Below are 9,536 nucleotides of genomic sequence, written 5' to 3'. Positions count from 1 at the left end.
CGCTACAGATCCAGCGATAGTCACTGCAACCAAACTGAAGCTATCATTAAAGCAGGTATGAAGAAATTCATCCCTCACAGAGATGTCACTGTCCCACCCGCTGATATTCCTTAGTTTACAGAGCCTTGCCAGATGGCTTGCATGGCTGTGTGTCAGGCTTTAGGACTACAGCAAATAATGGAAAAAGAACCCACGTGCTGCTACAAACGATATCCTACCAGAAGCAAGGCAGAACTATCAGAAGTTGAAAAGGCAAGAAGCAACACTTCCAAAAGACTACAGACCAGCTGACCTCTGCAACAACCAAACCCCCGATTGATGATGGGCAGTGAAGAGCCCAGAAAGGAATGGGCACCAAGCAAGTATCCCAACCTTGCAGAAGAATGGAAAGACCTTTACCACTTGTCAGGGGAAAGCCCATGTCTTGTGTGATCATCAAAATGCAAAAGCGATGAGGTTGACGACATGCCTCCTCATCACAGTGTAAACCGGCATATCTCCCTGAACAGGGTAAAGTTCTGGCCTCAAGACATGAAACGAATCCTGGTAAAGCATTGGGTCTAGATGGTATTTGAAATCGGGTTCTTAGTGAATGTGCATCAGTCCTCGCTATACCTCTTACAAAAGTTTTCCGCTTCTGCCTCAGACGTGGCTACTTCCCCTTCCTCCTGGAAAATTGTCAAATGTAGTGCCAGTGCAGAAGGATTCACACTCAATTCCAGACAACTACGGGCCAATCAGTCTCTGTAGTTGTATCAGGGAGGTTATGGAGAGACGAGTGGAACTCTTACCGTACCACAAATAGCCCCCAGGGATATAGGCACTAGTCACACTACCGGCCCCTCACACCAAGGCGAAAGGTGTATCAAACTTTACCACAGGCCCGCTCAGTTGTCGGCTTTCGCTCTAACCAAACAAGTCCGGTTATCAGCAGAGGCAGTAGAAATGCAATGTTCTGCTGCAACATAACACGGGCCCTACGCGCCTTATTTGGCCTCGGAAGCCAGCCGCTGCCGCGACTACGCCTGCGTGACTACAAACACATTGCGTGCGAAGGCCAATAATGAGTTTTAAGTTATAATGTGACCTAGCAGTGACTTATGATGCCAAATGCTTTACGCGCAGGCGGAGCCTAAGCGCCGCACCAGCTAACACACGACTATGCGTACGCAATACATGTGCCCCTGTTACCGTGAAGAGCGCCATCTATATAGCCCTGTTTACAAATGCACAGGTTGGCTCGAGCGCTCCAAGAATACTAACGATGTAATTATTTTATACTACGTACTTAGTATGGAAGTGGGGGCGTATTAAGAAACGGCGATCTCGTTCGTACAGGAAAAGTAATGATTGTGAAGTCTTTTAACAGAGCACTAAAAATCCTGCTTAGATTAGAAACTAATAACAAAACGATTTAATGGGATTTATTCTGAAGATAAAACACTAAAAAAAAGCCAGAAAATCTTAGAAAATTATCATCAGAGTCTCACCCGTGTACCTTTTCAATGGCCCCTCAAACTTCTTGTCGTCAAGGCCATTTGTGCGCATGCGTGTAAAATTATGAATTTATTTGTGAAAAGGTCTATTCTGTACCTTCGCCTAGCGCTCTCTGCGCGTCAAATATCATCAAGACCGCTACACAAGTTGACGATTTCCAGTTATCACGTTGGAGAACTGTACCGACTGCACATGGCAGGAGCACCACGAGAACATAATTTCCTAAGGATGTATTCTTTTCGTAACTGAAGACTATTAATTTGAATTTTATGTTGTGGAGATACAGTAAGTGCTTTGTTTCTCTGTCCAAAAGATTTACCACAGTAATCGAAGGCTTACCTGTCGAAAATTTTACCTCATTTAGTGACGGTACCCTTGTCAGACGGGGTCATCGCAAAGAACTGCAAAAAGATGATACTGAGGGTTCCAAAACAAAACGTTACTTTCAACCGACAGGATACTGACATGGTTCAAAGTTGTAAAGACGTAAATAAGATCAGAACCTTGCTATAAACTCAACGAAGGTTGGTAAGTGACTTCGTAAAAAAGGCAGACGCGCCACGATTTGCAGGCTCCCTTTGGACGATCGCTGAAGTTGCACGTTAACTTCCAGTTCCATGGTTCGGTAAAAGGCAATCAATGCATGTAACTATGTGCAGTACACGTGAGCAGTGGGCGTGGTTTAAACTGAAATGACGTCACACTTACGAACCGGATTAACAACCACAGTCTTTTTGAAATAAGTACCGGTGTCAGATTCATCAAGTTTAGAGCTAGACAGAAATTTCGTTGCATGTCCTGGCCATTTAAACTGTATAAACTTCCAATTGGACAGAACAAAAAAGTAACAAACAATTAAGTAATTGGAAATATCTCTTCAACACATCATCAGCTTTAAATAAGGTTTTCAGTTTTGAAAAGGTAACATAAAAACTTTAATTTGACCCCCCCCCCATTCTGACCATTGTTTTGGGAGAAAATAAATGTTGCCATTAGGTTGCGAGGTGTCTTTAGGGGGAGGGCGGAGGCACCCTGTATTCATAATCCGAATGCCCTTTTAGATTCTGCAAATTGAACAGATTACATATGGTCTTCTTTTCAAATTCAACTTCTGAATGACGTGGACGTTAATTTCGGGCCCTGGGGCTGTTAATCATTACGAGATCTCACAACACCAAAATTTTTAATGCTATCATTGCAAATTTTAGCTGCTATTGTCTTTTGTATGGCGTAGTTTTTTCTCTGTTTTTTATAATGAATGAAGAGGTTTATTAACGTGAAAAAATGCATTGTGTCCATGTTCTTTCTACAATAACTTCTGCCTTGATGACGTTACTGTTCTGAAACTTAAGAAAATAAATTGAACAGGATGTGGTCATGGTCAGTGAATCGCTGCCTTTCTATGTAAACAGTAGGTTTTCTTTATGGCTCTGGAGGGAGCCCTGTACTTACAAAATGACGCAACTCTGGAGTTTATTTATTTGACCTAATTAAACTGTGGACATTAGCCGTCTCCAGCAAATTTAAATTAAACAGTGTTTAGCCTGCTACTTGTAGACAGCGCCCTCTTTGATGCGTATGCACGAGTAATGTTACGAAGGTTATTTCATGCTGCTTCGCTGCTAAACAGTTTCGTTCTCATGGACAGCACAAATAACAGAACTGTTTAAACAGATGAGTCTGTTTTTTATTTTATTAGAGCATGGAAAATGGCCGGCGTTATACCGATTATGAACTAACACAAATATTAGTTTTGCGGATCAGAGAAAGTAATTACTTCAAAAAAGAGAACGACCTGCAGAAGGCCTTGTTATATTGAGCCCTGAGCATATTGTGTGGAAGCTTGGTCTTGTTTCTGTCTCTTTCTTCCTTCCAGCTCTTTTTCTCTTTCTGCCTTCCAGCTCTTTTAAGGCTGCTTCTTCTGCGACTTGAACTGGGATTGCCTAGGACCTCCTGTTTCGAGTTGTTTGACGGAGGACCAACCAGCCTTGCTGTTGTCTGCTATTTTTATTTTTGTCTGTCTGTCTGTCTGTCTGCTACCAGAGTCTCTGCTTCTTGGATAGCTTCAATTGCCTGTTGAATGTCACCTGACTTCAGAATGGCAATTTTGATCTTGTCGTGGGCTACCTCAAATTGACCACAGAATTCGAGCAGTGCTGAGATCCCGGGTTTGGTGAAATCTTTAGCCTCCAACTTATTTTTAGCTCCTTTAGACCAATATCATCATCCTTGTAACTGCTGCTGGCGAGACAGTCAAATTTTTCGTTGAAGTATTCGTTGAATTTGTCAAATAGATTTTCAGGATCGAATTTATTTTGGTTGTCCTTAGATGACATTACGAATTTCACAAGAAGTTAACTTAAGCCAATACGATATCTCAGCGCCGGGTGTACGCGAGAGCCCGAACACTTGAAAAGCTTAGGGGAAGGGATTTGTAGAGGGTCACGCCTCACTGGCCTAATTTGAATATGCCGCTCTTGATCAAGTTATGAGTGGCGTGAAACCGTCATGCATATTTATGCTGTCCAACCGATCAAACCACATTTACATTATGTAAGGTCCGTAATGTAGTGGATAAAGCGCACATTTTGAGATTACACAATGCGCTCCCAGCTGGTTATTCATTCATTCATGGCTCTGGAGGATTTTATGTTGAAGGGAAATTAGTCCAAAATTATAATATGGTCTAATTTCCACCTCGTGTAAAAAAAGTCACAACTATGTTGGTACAGAACTAGAGTAAGATTTTTCATGGTAAGAATTTCAGTTGAATTTGCCGTCGACGACTAAATTTCTGCTACCTTTTATTTTATTGTTCAATATTTTTTTAGTTTTGATCATTTGGTGCTAATTATAGGATGAGGATGAGTGACAGCGATGAAGACGATGACGAAATCTTCAGTTTGATAACATGTTTGGCATACCATTCCTAGCTACATGATATCATTATTCTTAAAGATTCAGGAACCCTGGAAATGAAGCTCGTGTTACATCATGCTTCAAAACTGCAGTGTTGCCTAATTAAGGTTTTGCCTACCAGAATGCAAAATATCAGAGCATAAATCCGATCGGGTGTGTAGTTCCTTTTGATAATGGCCTATAAATAGTAAACGTAAAGGTCATGCACAATCATGAACAGCTCAAAATAAACGTTTTTAATTATAGTGTCGTACCATTGCACTTTTGATAACACGTTCAGAATCGAGGTCATATAAATTTTGCAACTGTTTTGTTCACATAGATATATGGTCCACTGGATCTCAAATATGAACGTGCAACGGCATTTAAAGCTATACACGTAGTTGAAAACCTTTCTTTTATTGATCAAAATTACTTGAACTTGAAAAATCTGCAGTTGCTGGTGACGTGATAGTGACGTCATAAAAGCACGCACGACTTGACAACGGAATTTCACTTTAATATTCCAAAATGTTTGGTAGAAATTGACCAATGTTTTAAGCATTCACAATCTACCAGAGGTTTGACCCCTCATTACCCCGGAAACAAAAGTCAGAGAGGTTCAAAGGAGAACTGATGCATGCCCAACTTGGGGTCTTGCAGAACCCAAAATACGGAATACCATACCCCTATCAATTCATTAGAAAAAGCTGCAAGACTTTTTCGTTGTTTTGTTCTCTTGTTTTGTTTTGTTATTCTTCTTTTTCTAGAATCGCATATAATCTGATATGATATGATTGATGACATCATCATAGCGTCACAGCATAACTAATGCGCATTCATAGAGCAGATTTGATATTGAATTTCATGTTTAAACTTTTAATATACATCACACCGTCTGGGAGAAAATCTGCAGTGAATTATCGTCCAGAAACACCATATCCCTATCAATTTACGAGAAAAAGCTGCAAGATTTTTCGTCTTATTTTGTTTTGTGTTGGCTTGGCGCCCGACCGCTTATAAAGATCATCCGTGAACTACATTGTACACTTGGCCAGCTCAGATGAACCCATTGACTTTAGGTAGACAAATTATCGCAGCATATACATTCTCGTTCCCACGAAGAAGTACATGTGCTGTACTGAAAGTAAACGTGCATAACAAGGAGACCTACGAACGATGATGTCGGGACGGTGAAAGGTTGTTAATGAATTTACTTTTTACCCTTCTCCATGTGACTTTTTCATAATACAACCTTGCTAGAGAACACAATTCGCCGATCGTTCGACGACCTGACCAATCTCACTTTTTGACAAATTTGGGTTCTTAGCATATTCTTAAAATTGTGCATGAAGAAATCTTTATTTTCTGAAAATTTCAAACTTATAGGTGAAAAGCTAATTAAATTAATTTTAGTAAGTAAACATGTTGACCTTCCTCTCCGAAGTTTAAAATTATTATATTTCACGGACTGACGCATTCAGATAGGTCACTTTGTGAAACGTGCAGACAACGCTTTTTTGTTTCCACGACGTGGCAGTCTCGTCGTTTACCCGATCGGGCCAGCCACTCCAGCGAGCGGTCTAGCCTACTGAGAAGCCGGTGACGCCAATCCGTTTTGGTGGCAGTTTACCGCCTTGCCCGCAGCACAACAGCCTAGACGAACGGGGACAGTAACAAGGACATCGATACGGTTGATACAGGGCCGTATACCTGGCACGAAATGGGACAGAGGGTACCCCCAACAAGTCCAGTCTCAATACACACTCCAACCTATTGCTACTTAACACATCCCCCCCCCCCCGAAGTCTGGGAAAAGAATTCCTGAGTACCAGTATAACAATAACTAACACAAAGGCGGGGGGGGGGTTCTCTTGTCCCATAGTTTTTTTCTTCATTGTGTAGGCCCACGTTTCTCCTTTATTCACAAAAACATGAGCCTTCGCAAAGGCGGCTTTACCTACGTTACAAATATACACCGCTTCACAGCCCGTTTGGAGCAAGATATGGGACGGAGGAACCCCCCCGCCGCCGCCTTGTGTTGGTCATTGTTTGATCGGAATCTCAGGAATTCTTTACAAACTTCTGGGGGGCGTGTTAGGTAACAGTTTAGAGCGTGTATAGGGATTGGACAGGTAAGGGGGTACCCCTCCGTCCCATATCTTGCCTGGTATATCACAGCAACGTTAAGATGAAGCCATTTGCGAGTTAAATTTGAATAAAATCTGGTGCACTGAGTTATCTGTCTGCACTTAAACATTACGATTTGAATACCCAAGACTAAAGACACTGTTGCTATACCTCGTGATTCGGGGCATAGCGACCGCCCATATGCAGTAAGGTATGAGACGGAGAGAACCCCCCCCCCTGCTTTATGTTGGTCATTGTCTCGCAGGAATCTGGGGAATTCCTTTCAGACATCTGGGGGGGATGTGTTTAGTAACAATAGTCTGGAATGTGTATAGGGATTGGACATGTTGGGGGGTACCCCCCGGTCTCATTTCTTGCTGGGTATACGACCGCCATCTCTGGAATGGACTGGTTCCTTTGTGCCCTGACTCTTATCCACTGAAAAGGGTGTATTGTTGCAAGGCGTCTCTTATATAACTAAGCAAAAACTTGCCCCGAATCACGAGTGAAGCAGCTGTGTTTTAGTAAGGAGAATTCAAGTTGTTATGTTCACGTGAATTTAAAGAACTCAGTGTACCAGATTTGAGTCAAAGTTAATTCGCTAAAGGCTTAACCTGGTACCCTTAAATGATCGTAAAAATAGACATACCTAGCAGCCGGGAACCAACTAAGCTGAAGAATAAGGGGGGCCATTTACAATCTAATCTTCACGTTTGTAGGATTCGATAATTTGGTTTCAGGCCAGATAAAATTTTAAGATCTACACAGTTAAAAAGAAGCTAAATGCAATGAACTGCAACAAGTTATATTCAGTTGCCATGTTTATGGTTAATATTGCAAAACATGCAAAACCCTTAAAAATATTTGTTACATACTTCAAAAACAATGACAAGTCTTGAAGACACTCTGCTTGAATCTGTCGTCCACTATATTTTATGTAAAAAATCTTACGAAACTGTTCATGTCAATTCCTAAATTGGACTTTAAACTATTTATTACTGAACTAAATGCATCGACCCAACTCCAGTATTTTGCCTCAGGATTTAAGGAGAAACGATGCGACTTAAAAGCAGTGAATTTGTAAAACTCTCTTCACGCGAGCCAAGATCCATTTAAAGGAAGTCTAACATTTTATTGTTACTCAAAGCACCACTGTTTATTTCTCTGCATTTCTCCTCGGATTTTTTTATGCTTAGCAGTACTTGCACTCTACATCATTGAATGAGGAGCTACTGTTACTGGGTTCATATTTGATCTATATCCTTCACTAATGTCATTAAAAGTCACCGATGTCCCTTAAATCAAATATGAAACAACTTTGATATTTGGTCTACTTCCTTTACTAAAGTGTCATTTAAAAGTCACGGTGTGCTTTAAAATGATTAAGAGACAACTCTGATACTATTTCTTCTTGCACTGTTTAATTTACCTACACATGTATGGTTTGAAATTAAACCTAAGACATATAATAACTGATATGGTCATCCAAGTCAAACATTCTTACCTTTTTAAAAAGTCATTTGTTAAACTTACTTTTCCTCTCCATGAGTTTCTCTTAATAGGGCCTTTTGTGATGGGCTACACTCACCAACAAAATCTACATTGTATAGTACAACAAATCATACATTGACCCCGTGCAGTTTTCTCGTTTCAAGCATTATTATTGGAAAACAGTAGATTTCGTTGAAATATGTCATTGATAGGCCCTATATTATTGTAAAACTTTTTAATGGAGGCGTTCAACGTATCTTCAGAAAATTGACCCTTGGTAAGTTTGTCTGATGAGAAGGTACATTTTGAAAAATAACAAAACTAGAAAATATGAGTTCATGACTTTCCTGATGGGAAGTCCCCTTCTAATTTCTTTCAGCTTTTGCAAAGTTTTACTCTTTAAGACCCCTTTTAATCGAAAACTATAAACAAAAGCAAGTGAAGGATTATACACGAATAGATCAACGGGAAAAGTCCACACGCGCAAGCGCAAACGACAGAGGACACTGTCAGCCACAGAGAAATCGAAATGTTTCGTTCCACGAAGTGACCCATCTTTATAAGTCACTGATTTTCTCGCATTTTTAACGTGTTTATTTCGAAATGTCAGAAACTGAGATAGGTCATAATCGTGGTACGACAACCGAATTAAATGACCGACATTGTGTTTCCTGGTGTAGTTTCTTCTTCAAAAATTCTTCAAAAAAATGTAAAACATGATAGGGCAGCTCCGCTTACAGTCAGTAGGCGGGCCACTCGAGGGTCCGGATGCTCGCGGAGACCTTTTCACTTCCAGGCTTTGTTCTGTGCCATTGATGCATTTAATTGTATGTGTCATAATATTCTCCGTATGCCCATACACGTATGCACAGTATTCTACATGGTGCAGAACGTGACGGCCAACGTAACGTCGTGTCTAATTCTAATTTCAAATTCAATTAAACGTACCTTTCAAATTAATCAGTTCTGGCTTCAATTAAGCAGAATCTGCGGGAAATGTTTGTAAGTAACGTAGTGATCCATGGAGCATAGGGATCTGTGCAGTATTCTAGTTCCCTCGGCTTCGCCTTTGATCTAAATACATATAAAAGGTACGTGTATTCAAACTATCTCTCCACGAACTGCTTTTATCTAGCTCCCAGCGTTATTGGAATGCGTGCAACGCGCATAGCGGTTCCTAAGTGTGACGTCACTTCAGTTTAAACCACGTCCACTGAACACGTGCACTACACATAGAGTTACATACATTGATCGCCGTTTACATGGAACCATGGTACCGGAGGTTGACGCGCAACTTCAGCGATCGTCCAATGAGAGCCTACAAATCGTGGCGCGTCTGCCTTTGTGATGTATTCACTTACGAACCGGATAGAGTCCCGAAGTGTGACGTCAAATAGAACCAGTAAATGCCGTACAAACGATACGAAAGGCGAGCGCGCACGTTGGTTCACGCGCTGGTTCTTCTTACTGAGCACGTGTGTGCATGTAAACAGTAGAGGGTCCGTGATGTACATGTACAT

Source organism: Acanthaster planci, linkage group LG07, assembly GCF_054643075.1.
Source record: "Acanthaster planci isolate LZ-2023a linkage group LG07, COTS_SCS, whole genome shotgun sequence".
Taxonomy (NCBI): domain Eukaryota; kingdom Metazoa; phylum Echinodermata; class Asteroidea; order Valvatida; family Acanthasteridae; genus Acanthaster; species Acanthaster planci.
Note: the sequence above shows the minus strand (reverse complement) of the source record.